This window comes from Rhinolophus hipposideros, assembly GCF_964194185.1.
Source record: "Rhinolophus hipposideros genome assembly, chromosome: 21".
In the NCBI taxonomy this organism is placed as follows: domain Eukaryota; kingdom Metazoa; phylum Chordata; class Mammalia; order Chiroptera; family Rhinolophidae; genus Rhinolophus; species Rhinolophus hipposideros.
In genome coordinates, this window is record NC_138067.1 from 39,796,282 (window position 1) to 39,812,013 (window position 15,732).

At 54.9% G+C, this 15,732-nt stretch overlaps 1 protein-coding gene across 1 annotated transcript in view; it reads right to left on the minus strand.

Annotated features, from left to right (window-relative positions):
- The window catches only part of POU2F2 (POU class 2 homeobox 2), a 74,885-nt gene extending 67,284 nt beyond the window's left edge, over positions 1 to 7,601 (minus strand). Inside the window, exon 1 of the mRNA XM_081032426.1 lies at positions 7,469 to 7,601. The gene's annotated coding sequence lies outside the window, so the exon portion shown is untranslated. The remainder of the gene's footprint in view (positions 1 to 7,468) is intronic.
- Positions 7,602 to 15,732: the final 8,131 nt, after the last annotated feature.

A 15,732-nucleotide genomic window follows, 5' to 3' on the forward strand; every position in this document is an offset into this window, starting at 1 on the left:
ATCCGTGTTTCCAAATCTGGTGTGTCCATTTCGGCATCTCTGGAGACACGTGCACAGATGTCTGTGTGGATCTGTAGGCGTTAGTAGCTACGTGTTTTGTAAGAGAAGCTCTGACCAAGGGTACAAGGACCAGGGGCTCAGGCGCCACATGCACATCCATCACATGTTTGAGAATCTGTGTGTGTGTGTGTCTATTTCAGAACCCCTGTATGTGTCTGCATGTCTATTTATTTCAAAATTTGCTTGGCCATCTGTTAGAGACGTATGTAGCCTCTGTAGTTTGGAGAGTATGTTTGTGTGTCGGGGTCATATGGACCCGTGTACACCTGTGTGTCCCCCCCTGGCTGTTCTGCCTTCCCAGCCTGGAGTACCTATTCTCTGTCTCTGTCTCACACACCCACCCATGCTCATATACGCCGTGTGGATGAGGAGGGGGCCGGGGTATCAGCGAGCTCCTGTGTCACAAGGTTAATTTCTCCTCAGCCAGGCAGCCTGGGCCCTGAGGGGAGCGGTGGGGGAGGGGCTGGTCTTCACAGCCCCTCTGATAAATGTGTATTTGGGGCTGCTGTGCTCAAAGGTCATGGGGGGAGGAGGGGGAGGGGTGGTCTGCACCGTGCGGCGCTGCTGGGTCCCAGCCAGGCCCAGCATGGGTTGTGTGACCCTCTCCAGAGGGATGATGAGATGCAGGGCGATGGCCCCTCATCTGCTCTGGCCCGCCCCACCCACAGCCACGTCCAGAAGGAGATGCTCTCGTGGACACACAGATATTCAAACTCAGGAGCAGGCACACACGAGCCGACGCCTGCCGATCCCCGGACAGGCTCAAATGGATGCACAAAGATGGCCTCGTGGAAAGCGGGGAGCCCATGGCCGGACCCAGCCCTTCCTCCTCACCCCAACCTTCACTCTAATGCCAAAAAAAACCCGAACAAAAACAAGCGCAGAAGAGTGCACAGCGTCTCACAACGAGAAAGGGCCCTATGCCTCGACACGCATGTGCACTCTTGGACACACAGGGTCCGGGAAATGTCCTGAGCACTTTGTGGGTGAGCATGTACACACACACACACACGCATGCACGTACACACGTGTGTGCATGCACACCAAGAGTCCCACAGACACAAAGTTCTACGGAGGTAGGTGTACACTGACAGTTGCAGATAAATGTGTGTGCACACGCACATACGAACACGCACATACACTCACACATACAAAGACCCCAAGACACACACACCAGGCACGCTGCACGGCGGAGCCAGGCTGGGAAACCCACCCTGCTGTAACAGCCGCTCCGGCCCTTCCCCACTGAGGCGAGAATGGCCGGCTGGCCTCTAGGCCATGGCCCCCCAGCCAGCTCCAGCCAAATGCGCCATCATTTGTCCAGCCCCGAGTCACATCAATTGTCGAGCCTCCCCTCCTTGCTGACCAGCCATCTCGGCCATCGGCGGCCTCGGCCATTAGCCAGCTTCCGCCTCTGGCCTGTATTTGTTGAATCTCCCTTACCTGGCAGAACCGTCCAGACCAATGGAGCCCTTTCAGGGTCTGCCTGACCCTCTCCTCAAGGGAGTCCGGTGTCCCCTGTTGTGTGACCTGCGGCCCATGCCTCAGGGCAACCCCCCACCCTCCGCACACTACTCAGGCTGTCATTTTTCACTGACCGCTGGCCACGGTGGTTCTGGTGGATCGTGAGGCTGTGTGTTTGAGTGTGTGTGTGTGTGAGTCCGCTTGTAGGCATGTGTGTATGGCTGGTGGGATGGCTACAGCTGTGCTTTAAGTCAAAAGGAGAGAGAGTGTGTGTGTGTGTGTGTGTGTGTGTGCGTGTGTGTGTGAATAAGGGGTTAGGATGTCAGCAGCTGAGCTTAAAGTCAAAGTGTCTGAGTGTGTGCTTGTACATATGGGGAGTTGGGATGTCAGGGGCTGTGCTTCACGCGTGTGGACATGCATGTGCACTTGTGTGTGTGCTTTCATGCAGGGAGTGACTCTGTGTATAGGTCTGGGCTTGGTGTGGGGGCCATAAGGTCTGTTTCTGTCTCGGGCATGGGGGGCTGCATGGTGCAGGCGTCTGCTTCTCTAGCGGTTGTGAGCAAGTGGAGTGTGTCTCTCCCAGACTCCGTTGCCTGTGTTTGTGAAAGTGACAGATGCTGCCTCTCCGGCCTCACTGCGGAGGATTAAGTCTGTGAATGCCACATGAGTCCGCACCCCACCCCGGTGGGGGAGGGTCCCCAGCCTGCTCTTATACTCTCGGAGGTGGGGGCGGGGGACACAGCCCTGAATGATACAGGATCCTGGGGATGAGGGCTAAAGTACCCCCTTGGTTTCTGTGAGGGAGAGTGTGTCTGAACAGACACGGGGAGGAAGGGCTCTGCGTGTGCGTGCATGCACTGCACTCACGCTCACATACTCGTCCGTGTTGTCCGAGGCACACTGTCACAAGCCATCACATGCGGGACAGCTCCCTGGGGACGGCCAGATCAAGTTCAAACTTCTCAGAGCCTCCACAGATGGGGCCCTGCAACAACCGGAGCCCCTGTCTGCTCTCAGGGCCACGCCCCCAACCTGGGCTGCGTCTTCCCCGCTGCCCTGCCCTCGGCCTGCTTTCTGCCCTCACCCCGCCTTTCCTCAGGGCCTGAGCATCCTCCAAAACCCAGGCCTCCCTCCTGCCAGATTCCCAGTGACCTCGACGCTCCCTTTGTGCTTCAGGCACCTGGATTATTGTCTACGGCTGGTATGAGATCCACTTCCGAGTCCATGGTTGGTGCCTAAAAATCATTTTCAAGTAGGGAGCGCTCATGCTACCATTGCCTGTGTACCTCAGGGAACTAACTGTACTTCATGCGCTCAGTGACACACCGCTCAATAAATACCTATTGAGTGTGGGGATCTGGGATGTGGGGCCACCACCTCCAACCTCCCTCGGAGTGTGTCAGAGCTGGGAAAGCTGCTTGCCCGGGATCTCATGAAGGTGGGGCTGTGGGCAAGGGACGGAACGTGCACCTGCCTCTCAAGGCCAGCACCTGCATCTGAGAAGGTGGTTGTGCAGCCCTGGGCTTCCTGGCAGGCGTCGGGGGTCAGGGGGGAATGTAAGCCCATCCATAGCCCTGCCCTGTCTTTGAAGAGGCCCAGCCCCAAACCATCACTGACAGAGTGAGCTTTCTACCTCGCTCGCTCGCTCTCTCTCTCGTTTGCAGGCTTTTCCTTCAAGATACAAAGAGAGACCCAGGTCCTGGAAGCCTTCGCTGAGCCACGTAAGGCATCTATCCACCTGACAGGTCCTGGGAGACAGGTCTGTGGATGGACATCTCAGGGGATGGAGCAAGGGGGCAGGGGGAAGGGGCAGAGCCAGAGGGAGGAAATGGCGCTGGGACAGCTAAGGGGAGAGGGACAGACCTCCGAGAACAGACCAAGCTCCTTATTAGGACCTCAGTCCTAGCACTGCTTGGTGGCTTATGGGCTGGGAGAATCGTGTGGACCTCAAACCCTCACCTGTGAAAGGGGCACCATCAGGGCTGCTGTAAGAGCTAGGTGTCCTCATTACTATTATTATTATTATTATTATTATTATTATTATTATTAGATCAGGAGGTGTTGGGCCCAAGGGAAAAAATGACAAGTGATATGTATTTAGAAGAAAGAACAGATCCGAGTCTAAAGAGACCCCACATCCACTCTCTCCTCCAACAATTTTCCATGTCCGGATTTCTCAACCATTTCAATCCTGAAACAACTCCTGGAAATTAACCAGCCTGTGCCAGAGAGGGAAACTGCTCCCTTGCCCCCATCAAGGTTCAAGCAGCCCCTGGTGTGGCCGTCTGCCCTCCTTCCCAGGTCATCCCCACACATTAGGATTATGCACCAGGGCTCTGATAAACTCTACCCAGTGGGGTGCTGAAGTTGGGGCCCCTAGCTTGGCTGTCACATTGGTGGGGGAGGGGCTTCTGGCCTATGGCCCCTGCATCAAGGAGCAAGTATGTATGAACCAGAATGGAGGTGGCCTGGGGTGGCCACTGATGTACCCACTGGAATAAAATCTGGCCGGCATGTTGTTTAGGAAATATAGGTTAATCTCTCTCTCTCTCTCTCTCTCTCTCTCTCTCTCTCTCTCTCTCTCTCACACACACACACACACACACACACACACACACACTGTCCGAGTTCTTTCCCTACTATAGCCCCTGTCACAGATACCCTCCATTTTCCCTCAAAAGACGGGCAGAGCAAAGCGAGGGCAACCAAGGCCCCCAAAGATGGCATTGCAACCAGCCAGAGGGTTGGGCAGCAGTCTAAGGGAGATGGGGACCTGAACGTCTCCAGTGGGCACAGATGGGCCTCTGGCCAGCACTCCCCAGAAATCAGGAAGTAGATGTAGAATTGTGTTACCAGCAACTGGAGCTCCTGCCTGCGGCCCTGACACGGGACACTATGAAGGTTTCCCTGGGCTGGCTGGCTTCGGGGAAGGGAATCTTTTCCTGTTTTGTTTTCTTGAACCCAGCTTCAAGGTTGCTGTGCAAGCACGCTGTCAGCCCACCCGTGCACCCGCGACCTCGGTGTCCATCTTTCATCACTGCACAGGGACCCTGCTTCACCAACAGACCCTCCTCTAACCCAGGACACAACACACAGACACCTAACAAGAACAGTAACGACAACAATAATAATAGCTCTATTCAGAAACAGTACTTTCACATGTGGCTTTATTTGACGTGTCCCTTCATGTGCACACACCACGTTCAGACCCAGTGCAGGTACGGAGAACCTCTACTCCAACCATGCTACATGTCCAGATTCACGCACCCACCACCGATGCCAGACGTGGCCCACAGACCCGCACACACATGGACGGCTGCCACACACAGAGCCAAAGAGAGCCGCCCGAGTGTACACACAGCGAGGGGTCCATGACAAGGAAAGCACCAGAAGAAATGCACGCGCCCACTCCTTCCTGCACACGTATCGCCCACAATGGGGACCCAGTACCCGGCGCCCCACTGAACACACATGTTGTGATTCTACACCTTTGGCTCCACACTCTGCCAATGCTCCCAAGCTCTGCACACAGTCAGTCTGTCCTGAACACGTCTCGCAACGCACGTAGGCCTTGGGCACACGCACACTGCCGCCATGGTCAGACTGTGTGCACTCCAGCCCCCACTGCGTACTGATGCTACTCTCTCCTTGTACCCTGAGGGAGGGGGGCAAATTCACCTGCCAGTATGACAAGAGACTAAACGCTACCAAGTGAAGTGGCTCACTGGGTCTTTCTCTCAATCCAGGACCTGCTCCCCAACTCCACAGGCCGCAGGATGGAGGGAGAGCGTGGGGAGTGGTCAGCAGGCCAGAGGCTTTCTCTTAGGATCTTTTACCCGGGGCTCCCAAGCTCTGAGGACCTTCTCAGATGGACCCCAGCCCCAATTTCCTCCCCTTTTCTCTTCCCACTAACCATCTATGTCATTTTCTTCTCTGTCCACACCCTTCTCTCTCAGTGGGGCTGAACCACAGCCATGAGCCCTCACTTAAGGTCTTCCCCTCCCCCTCCCACAGCCCCAGCCAGCATCCAGCAGGACTTCTCTAGGAGGCCAGAGGAAATAGGGGATAGCGCTAGAACCCCCAGGACAGACCCAAGCCCCCGGCTGGGGAAAGAGGCTAGAAATACATGGGTGTGTGTGTGTGGAATAGGCATTAGGTTTGTGGGAACTTGTGGGAGTCTTGTCTTGGCAAGGAGCCCCTCTCCCTGGCCCGCTGTTCAAGGCTGATGCTACCAAAGCGATAAATGAAATTGAAGGAGGGGGTAGGAAGGATGGGGCGACAGAGGAAATGAGTGGCAGGGAGGGAGAATGAAAGAAAAGGGGAAAGGGGGAAGGGAAAAAAAGAGAGAGAAAGAAAGGGAGGGGTGGAGAGAAGGAAGACAGGGGGGGAAAGAAAAACTGGGGGAGGGGAGAGAAAGCGTTTATTGAGAGCAGGAAAAGACAGAGACACTGGAAAATAGGGAGAAAGAGAAACAAGCAAAGGAGATGGAGAAAAAGGAGCCGAGAAAGGACAGGAGAGGAAGAAAAGGGAGCAAAGAGACAGGAGGAGGCAGCTGAGGGGTTCCCCAAGTTACAGACTTTGTCCAGAGAGCTGAGGGGTGCACCCTGGCTCCCCAACACCACTCCCGGACCCTAGAGCTCCACTGCCCGCCTCTCCTCCTGCCGGAGATGCCACCGCTTTCCGGCACCCCATCCCGGCTGCGCCCTCTTCCCCTCTTCCATCCAAGGCACCCCATTTCTTTCTCTGGCCCCTCATTCCCGCCCCCTCAGCCTTTTCTTGGTCCCCGTGCCCTCTTACCTCCGCCCCCCATGCCCCCTGCTTGCTTCGGAGCTTCAGCCCGTATCCCCCGCCACCATCCTCACCATGATCATACTAAACCGGCCCCCACAGCCCCAGGAAAGGGGGCAAAGAAGCAGGCGGCAGCAACACCAGCCTCGACCCCCTCTTGCCTCATTTTCTCCACAGTGGCCCCTTCCCCAAACGCAGGGTCCAAAATGGGGATCCTGCCCAGCCCAGGGGGCCTCTCCAAAGCGCCGGAGCCAGCGGGAGCCGATGCCACCTCGCCTCTCTTCTCTGTGCTCGCTCTTTTTTGTATACGGTGGCCCCGGCTGCGATGTGTTTGATTTTCGTCTTTTTATTGGTATAATTTTTTTTCTTGCTCTTTTTCTTTTTTTTTTTTTTTTTTTTGGCCTGGGATCGTCAGCGACGAACGCCCACCGCCCGGTCTCCTCCGCCAGCGCGCGGCCGTCGGCTCTTGTCTCTAGTCTGCGCTCCGCTCGCCTCGCTCCTTTCTCTCCTCTGTCTCCGCTCGCTCCTCCGTCCTCTCAGCTCCGTCCTCAGTCGACTGCTCCCTCCTCTCCCTGCCGCCTCCGCTCCACGCCTTTCCTTTCCCCGGCTTTCTTGCCCCTTCTCCCCTTTTTCTCTCCTTTCTCTCCGTCCCCATTTCTTCCCAGCCCTCCCCGCCACCACCGCGGCACACAGCTCTCCTTTGGTTCCCTCGCTGTCGCCGACGGGGAGCCGACACCCCCCGCACCCCCAAATAATAAAAATGCCCAGCCAGGGGGCCAAGCCCCCGCGCCGGACGCCGGGAGGAAGGCGACAGGGCCGGGCCCGCGGCGGCGGCCGGCAGCCGGAGAGCGGTGCGGAGCGAGCGGCGCCCGCCCGGCTCCCGCCCGGAGAGCTCTCTGCAATAGGCCGAGCCGGCTGCATTAAGCTTCTTGCAATCAATAAAGCGCGGGTCAGATTATGCAAAGCGCAGATATTAATATGCAAAGTTTTAAAGATTTTTAAATGGAAGGGCGAGCGCGGCGCGGGCGGGCGGGCAGGGGCTGCGAGGGGAGAGGGAAGAAGGGAGGGCGGGCGGGCGGGCGCGCAGGCGAGCTGGGGAGAGGAGGAGGCTGCCCGCCGCCCGCCCGCCCGGCTGCGCCGCGCCGCCTTGCCTTACCGCTGCTCCCATCGGTAGGCGCCGCTGTCTTCGCCATGCGCGTCAGCTGCACGGCTCCGAGGGGATGGCCGAGGAGGAGCCGCCGCCGCCAACGCTACCCCCGCTCCCGCTCCCGCTCCCGCGCCCGCTCGCTGCCTGCTGCTGGCGCTGCTCTGGCCGCTGCTCCTCGCCTGAGCTGCCGGCGCGAGCCCAGGCGCGCGCCATCCCCGGCTCCCACCTTGTCCCCATGGCAACCCCGGGCCCAAGGATGCTCAGAGAGAGAGCGCGAGCGAGAGAGCGAGGGGGGAGAGAGGGAGAGGGAGAGGGAGAGGGCGGGGAGCGCAGGGGACACGGAGGCTGGGAGAGGCCCGAGACCCACAGAGACACAGAGACACAGAGACAGAGAGATGCAGAGACACTCAGAGAGACACGGAAACAGACAGCGCAGTTACAGAGGGGAGGGGTGGGGAGTAGAGGAGGACGCGGAGACGAGCAGAAGCGCAGAGACCCACAGAGACACACAGAGATATGCAGAGACACAGAGAGACACAGAAAGAGACAGAGGGGAAAGGGAGGGGCGGGAAGCAGAGGGGGACTCAAAGGCAGGGAGAGACCCTGAGGCCCAGAGGCTGCCAGAGACACCCAGAGATCTCCAGAGACAGAGAGAAAAGAGAGAGGGGAGAGGGCAGAGAGCACAGAGGACACGGAAGCGGAAAGAGACAAAGAGATGCCCAGGGGCAGATACACGCAGAGAGACACAGAGACACAGAGAAACGTATATACAGAGGGACAGAGAGAGAGCAGTGGGGAGCAGAGGGGACTCAAAGGCAGGAAGAGACCCTGAGGCCCAGAGGCTGTCAGAGACACCAGAAACACAGAGACAAGGAGGAAAGGGAGAGGGCAGGGATACAGGGGAAAATGAGGCAGGGAGAGACTAACAGAGACACAGAGATGCCAGAGACACACCGAAACATACAGACACACACACAGCGGGGCTGGGGTGAGGGAAAGAGGTGAGGAGCAGCAGATGGGGACACAAAAGCGGAGCTAGGCACCAAGAACCACAGAGACACCCAGAGACAAAGAGATAGGAAAAGACGTCCATGGAGAGAGAAAGAGAGATGAAGAGCCAGAAAGCCAGTCACAGAGAAGAAGACACACAGACAGGAGATACAGATAGCCATATATCTCTATCTATCTATCTAACTATCTATCTATCTATCTATCTATCATCTATCTACCGAGAGGGAGAGAGAGAGAGACAGAGTCAGGCAGAGGCAGAGATAGGAGAAAGAGCCACACTCAGAAAAAGAGGGCTGAAGAGGCAAGGCAGAGTTGGAGAGAGACAGGCACACAGAGATAGACCCAGAGATAAGGGAGACATGCTAAATCAGACAGCTATGCAGAAACAGCCATTGAGAGAGAGAAGCAAAGCCAGAAAGACACCAACAGAGACCAAAAGATGTAGAGACTGAGACAGAAACAGAGAAAACGGCAGAGAGGGGGAGAGAGAGAGAAAGACGGACAGACAGACAAGGAGAGAGATGATTAGTGAGATGTAGATGGAAACGCCGTGAAACAGACACAGGGATTCTCAGAAAGAACCTAAGAAACAGGCAGAAGGAAAGCAATGTGCAAAGAGACACACAGAGGCCAAGACAGAAAAAGAGACAATAAGAAATACAGAGACAGTGAGAGACAGAAAGCAAAGATGGAGACTTAGAGAGTCAAAGTGAAACAAACAGATACAGAGAGAGACAGGGAGAAACTGCAAGAGACAAGGCAGGAGCAACCTAAGGAGACAGAGAGATACCATGAGGAGGAGACAGAAAGACATGGGAAGGGGCTTTCTGGGGAACAGAGATCCAGAGGAGACACAGAGACAGAAAGAGAGAGAAATAGAGCGAAAGTAGAGAATGAGACTTATGAAACAGGGGTGCGGGACAAAGAGACAGAGCCCAGGGAAGGCAGACAGGGGCAGGCTGGGGTGAGAGCAGAGACCAGGAGACTGACAAGTGGGGCTAAGCTAGGGGAGCAGCAAGGGGGAGAGGGCAGGTGAGGGAGACAAAACAGGGGAAGGGGAAGGGAGGGAGGAGGCAGTAGCCGGTCACTGAGAACCTCCCCTGTGCCAGGCACAGTAGGGCTGGGGAGGGAGAGGAAGGAAAGGGATGGCTGAGAGGGAAGGGGCCCTGGGCCAGAGGAAGGTCTGAGCTGGGTCTGGGGAGGGCACGTGGCTCCTGCCCCCTGCCGGCAGGGGCGCGGAGGTGCAACGAGGAGAAAGGGGCTGCGAGTGGTATTCAGACCCGGAGAGGGTTTTGGGGGAGGAGGGAGAAGGAGGACACGGGCGCGCGCTGCGCGGTCTCGGCTCAGTAGCCGCAGCTGCCCGTCGCTTTTGTTACCGGTACCGCTGCCCCGCGCGGACGGAGTGGGCACACGGGACACTCGCGACACGTGCGTGAAACACGAAGATCACCAACTATTCACGTGTACAGAGAAGGCTCCCGGGACCTGCACTGCAAGTGCGTAACAGAAATAAATACTGGAAACATCTACCCCGCGGGCATACGAAGTGAGTACATGGGACCTGTGCAGCGGGCATAACAGACACGGAACTACCCACTACCCTCCGTGCGCAGAAGCCTCCTGGGACCCACACTGTGCTCTGCGCAAGTGAATACAAGAAGCAGCTACCCTACCCTGCCCTGTGTGCACACCATGTAATTACAGGTATCTATGCAGCGTGTGCGTAAGAGACGCGAAACCACTTAATATCCACTGTACAGAGCAGGCCTCCAGGCCCCACCCTGCGTGTGCACAACACCCATAACTAGGGAACCATCTACACCAGCTGTGCACAAACTAGGCACACGCCACCCACAGGGCACGACCAGGAGGGACAAGGAACCACACACCACGCAGCTTCCCGGGACCCACACTGTGTGCCCAACACGAATGCAGGATTGGCCTATGGCTGTGCCTATAAAATGGGCACCTGAACCTGACCGTCTCAGGGGAACACCATAAACACCGAGGTCCTGGGGAACCCACAGAGTGCGTATAACACAAGCAAATATTTTGCCACAAAGGCACACGAACCCCACTGGTAAGGCGGGAACTCACAAAGCGTGCCTGCAATGACCACACAGGATCCGCCCATCCTGGAAGGAGCAGGAAGGAGCAGTGGACGCTGAGATCAGTGTGCTGGACAGACTCCTGGGTGGCCGTTGTGTCTGTGCAATAGATGCCTGGAGGCTGCTGGAGGGAAGCTCCGGCCGGTAGGGGCGACGATGGGCGCTCCTCGGCCTCACCTCCAGCACCTAACAGGACCAGCACGAGGGCGGCCCATCCCAAGAATGACCACGTAGGCGATAACCGTGACCTGGTGCCTGAAGTCCGTATCAGACGCTTACTGGACAGTGGGTTGAGGGGCAGGCTCTGCGGCCCGTGGATAATAGGTATCTCTTCGTTACCCAGGACACCCACAGGACGCACAGGCGGTTCTAAGTGCTCTGGAGGGCTCCACCCAGCCTGCAGTCGTGACCTCTCGAGGGGTGAATGCAGCCTGGGACACACGCCAGGCACGTGCAAAGTTGTACACAGCACACTGCGCAACACAGGGAAGACCTGCCTGCCCTCCCTACTCCAGAAAGAGCTCCCATTCCAGAAGTACCTGGAGTATATTACGTGCAGGGCATTGTAAGCTACGAATACTCTCAAGTGTGTGTGTGTGTACATGTGTGTGCACATCAGAACGTACCTCCAGACAGATGTACATGCTCGCTAATGCAGTGTATCTGTTCACACATCTGTGGCCACGTGTGTGTGTGTGTGTGTGTGTGTGTACATCTTTGGGTCTGTGTCACAAGTCTTGGGTCTCTCTTACAACCCCTGAGGATAAAGGGGGTAAGATAAGGGAACCAGAAGCACACAGAGGGGGAAGGGAGGAAACTGGGAGAAGGAGGAAGGAGGGGCTGGAGGAAGAAGGGGAAAAAGAAGAGAACTGGAATGGGAAAAAGGAAGGAAGGAGACACTGGGGACAGAAGCAGCTGGGGACAGGGTGGGTGAGGGAGGAGGAGGGCAAGCAAGGGCAGGAGGAGAATGAGTGGGAAAGAAAGGAGGGGAGGTTGGGAGAAGGAAAAAGGGAGGTGAGTGGGGACTGACTGGAGAATGGTGAGAAGAGTGCAGGATGCGGGTCAAGAAGAGAGAAGGGGACCAGGGAGAAGAGAAAGGAGATAGGAGATGGAGGGAGTCCAGGGAAAGAAAGAAGAGAAACAGAGGTTTTCCTGGCCTGTACAAAATTTAGAGATTCCCCCAAGGGCGTCCCATGAGAAGGAGTTTGAGGGGAGATGGCAGGAATAACAGGAAGCAGGAGAAGGCAGGGAAGTCATAATGTAGCTCCCAGGTTGGGGCAGCCAGCTGCCTCCAGCACCCTAAAAGGGGCTCTGAGACAGGGGTCCTGCGGCACAGAGAAGGTACACAGACCAGGCTGAAATGTAGGGTCTTCTAAAGTGGATGGGGTCCTGGAGGAGGCGAGTGGAGGAGCTGAGAGACTGGCAGACTCCCAAGACGAAGGCTCTAGGGTATGGAGACTTCCAAGGGCCAGAGGAAGCTGAGATGGGCAGGAGTGGGGGACGAGGAGCAGGTGGAGGGGAGAAGTTCAGAAAGGGGCTGCGGGCGGAGCGAGGGCCAGCTGACTGGAAATGGCCGGGCAAATGGAGGAGCAGCTGGTTGGCGTCGTGAAGGCCACCGGCTTCCTGAATATCGATGGGTCCTGCTTTACGCACATCCCAGGGTCAGAAGCTGGCCCAGGTCGGCTCTCACAGAGCATTCCATTCAGTTCCATTTAAGAAACGTTCACTGAAGGCTACAATGTGCTAGGACTACGCTGCAAACTGCAAACACCCAGGTGATGAGACACCACTCTGCCTTCACACAGAGTCTGGTCTGGGAGAGAACAGACAATAAACACGAAGTTACTGACACACACAGTGAGACGGACGAAGCCCACAGCACAGTGTAAGAGCCTGGACACAGAAGACCTGCTGTAGGATTCCACGTATATGAAATTCCAGACAAAGCAAAACTTTAGTGATAGAAAAGCAGGTCAGTGGTTGAAAGGGGCTAGGAGTGGAAGCAAAGGGCCCAATAGGGAATTTGGGGTGGGGGGAATGGAAATGTTTTGCATCATGATTGTGGTGGTTGTATGACTCTGTGTGTGTGTGTACGTGTGTGTGTGTAACAGAGAGAGAAACCGAACACTTAAAATTGGTGAATGTTATTGTATGTACTTAAATGTTATTGAATGTATTTAAATCACACTGCAATAAAGCTGACCAAAAATAAATGAATAAACAAGCAATTCCAAGCCAGAACATTAAGACTTAAAGATAAGTAATATGCAGGGCGTTAGAGGACCCAAGAGGTAGTAGAGGGGGCAGTGAAGGAGGGCTTCGAGGAGGAGGTGATGCCTGAGATAAGACCTGAAGAATGGGGGTGGAGGGTGAGGCATTTCCATGGAAGGACTTTCACACAGAAGCAGGTGAGAACTGAAAAAAGTTCTGTATGTATTACACACAGACTGCAAGGTAAGGCTGTCAAGAAACGAGAGGAGAGAAAATCAAGGTTCAAAATGCAAACCCCATGACTACTTGGAGTACCAGGTTGACTAAGCCCCACCTGCACCCGCAAAGGCCCACAAGAGGGAAACTTGGTAGACAGGACTGGGAATTGCTAATCTGCCCCTGTTCCCATCACGGAGAGGGTTCCTTCCCTTGTCCTTCCAGAACTTCTTTCCTTCACGTGGGGACATCCCTCCCCACTAGGAAACAGCCTCTGCAAATGGGCGGAACCCGGAGTCCGCGCCGATAGCCCACGTGTATCCACAAGCTCGCTGGCCCCCGCGAATCCCTCCCACCTGGATTCTGCGTGGCCACTGCCCCCTGGTGGCTTGAGTGTTGCATTACTGAGGACGAAAGGACAGTTCCAAGGCCAGGCCTAGTCTTGTGTCTCCAGAGCTCAGTCCAAGCCACTGCCGTTGCTGTCCCCACTCCCAGACGACCTTGCTAAATCCAACAGGCGCTTTTCAGCCCTATCCGACTTCCCTTCTCTGCAGCACACAGCCACAAACCATGTTTTAAAAATCCTCTTTGGGGAGCACCCTTCTAGTTGCTAGACGGGATCCTGCCCTATCCATGAATCGCTTAATAAAGCCAACTGGATCTCAAACAAACAAACAAACAAATCCCCTTTGCATCTAAGAAAGTTCACCCCGTTGCTTCTCCTCCTCCGTTGGCTGCTCTTCCTGGGGGACTCATTGCCTCCCACAACTGCCTGCTTCATGCCAGTAACCCCCAAATTTGTCTCTAATGTATCCCCCTCTCCTAAACTTCAGACCCAGATATCTAGCCACCTCTTGAAAGTCCCAAAGGCACCTCAAAACCAACACATGCAACCTGAACAGGCCCCTTTCCTCACCCCCCCCCCAGACCTGGGTTCTGTCTGCCGGCCGGTAGTGCCGACTCCATCTGATCTAGCTGTCACGTCAGCAAAGGGCCTCAGCCTTCACGGGCTCTTCCTCACCTTCACATCCACCGGGCTCAAAATCCCATCCAGTTCACTTACTTCTCAATATTAAGATGAACCATGTGAAAATTGCCAATCATCAACTGGCTTTTTTCACAAAACAGTAATTTCATAGAATTTGACCTAATATTTCTCAAATCCATCTCCTCTTCTCTTCTTGCAGAGAACACTACTCGCAGTGTCCTAGTGTCCTACCATGTTCCCCCGAAAATAAGACCTAGCCGGACAGTCAGCTCTAATGCGTGTTTTGGAGCAAACATTAATATAAGACCCGGTCTTATTTATAATATTACATTATGTTATATTATATTATGGTATGTTATATTATATTATACTATATTAAAGACCGGGTCTTATATTAATGTTTGCTCCAAAACACGCCTTAGAGCTGTGGGTCCGGCTAGATGTTGCTTTCCGGGAAACACGGCTATTCAGGCCTCTACACTTCCTGCTCGCCCGTTGTACCTACTTCCTACCGGGCCTCCCAGCCTCCTAGACCCTTTCTTGCCCATCCTCCACACTGGCCACTGGGGTGATCTTTCTACAACATGGCTCTGATCAAGTCACTCCTGCTTCCAACTCTATCAGGGCTGCCTGTTGCTAACAGAATGAAGGCCAAACTCCCTAGCCACTTTTTTAGGCCCTTCACAATTTCTGCCTCCCCACCCCCTCTAGTCACTGCCCACTGTGCACACTACACTCCAATACCAGACCACTGCCACGTCCCTGAATCTGCCTCCTCTTACCTCCTGGCCGTGGCACGTCGTTTCCTATAACTGGACTGTCCTTCCCACTCTTCTCACCCTGGCTAACTTTTTTTTGACTTCAAGAACCAGCTCACACATCCTAGGCTATCATAAATCTCCAGTTTATGTATTCATACATTCAATGCACACAGCGGGAGTACCTGTATAAGTATGACCTCCCTGGGAGGTGCTGAGGATACAAAGGGGAAGGGGTACAATTGCTGCTCTCCAGAGCTCATGCTCCAGTAAGAGAGACAAACACATCAAGAAATCAAAACCACACTGGGACAGGAAACCAGCCTGGGGAAGTTTTCTTGAGTTTTAAAGGGGAAATTGTTCTCCTGAAGTTGGAGGGGCGTTAAACTCAGAGAAGACAGCAAAGAACAAAAGCATACAAAAGAGGACAGCAAAGAACAAAAGCTAGAATCATGAGGAAGAGCACATTTTGTGCAGTCAGACAGTAGGGGTTGCAAAGCATAAGCCATGAGAGAAAGACGCTGCTAGAGAGGCTGGATTGGGCCAGGTCATTAAGCACCTTTTGACCTCAGAGACCGTGGGGATTGCAGCAAGGGCAGATCTGCACATTTGAGAGGATGCATTTGAGGGGGTAAGAATAGAGGCAAGAAAAATCATGCAGCTGTTGTAACAGCTTAGGCAAGAGGTGCTAAGGCTGGTATCACGACGTCGGTATCAGGAGCACAGGGGACAGGTTTTGCACAGGTTTGCAGAACCTTGAGGTAAGTCGAGGCAGCAGACTTTATGTTTGGATATGAGGGTAAGGGAGGTGATGGCCCCATGTCTCACCTGGATTCTTGGGTGGACGGAGGTGCCATGGAGGAGAAAATAAGAGGCACAGGACTTATTCAATGAAGTTCTTTGGAAACTTCTTCTGTCTGAGGTGTCCAATGTTTATGTTGGTTCTACAGTTAATATTAGGATATATTTCTGTGCAGCATT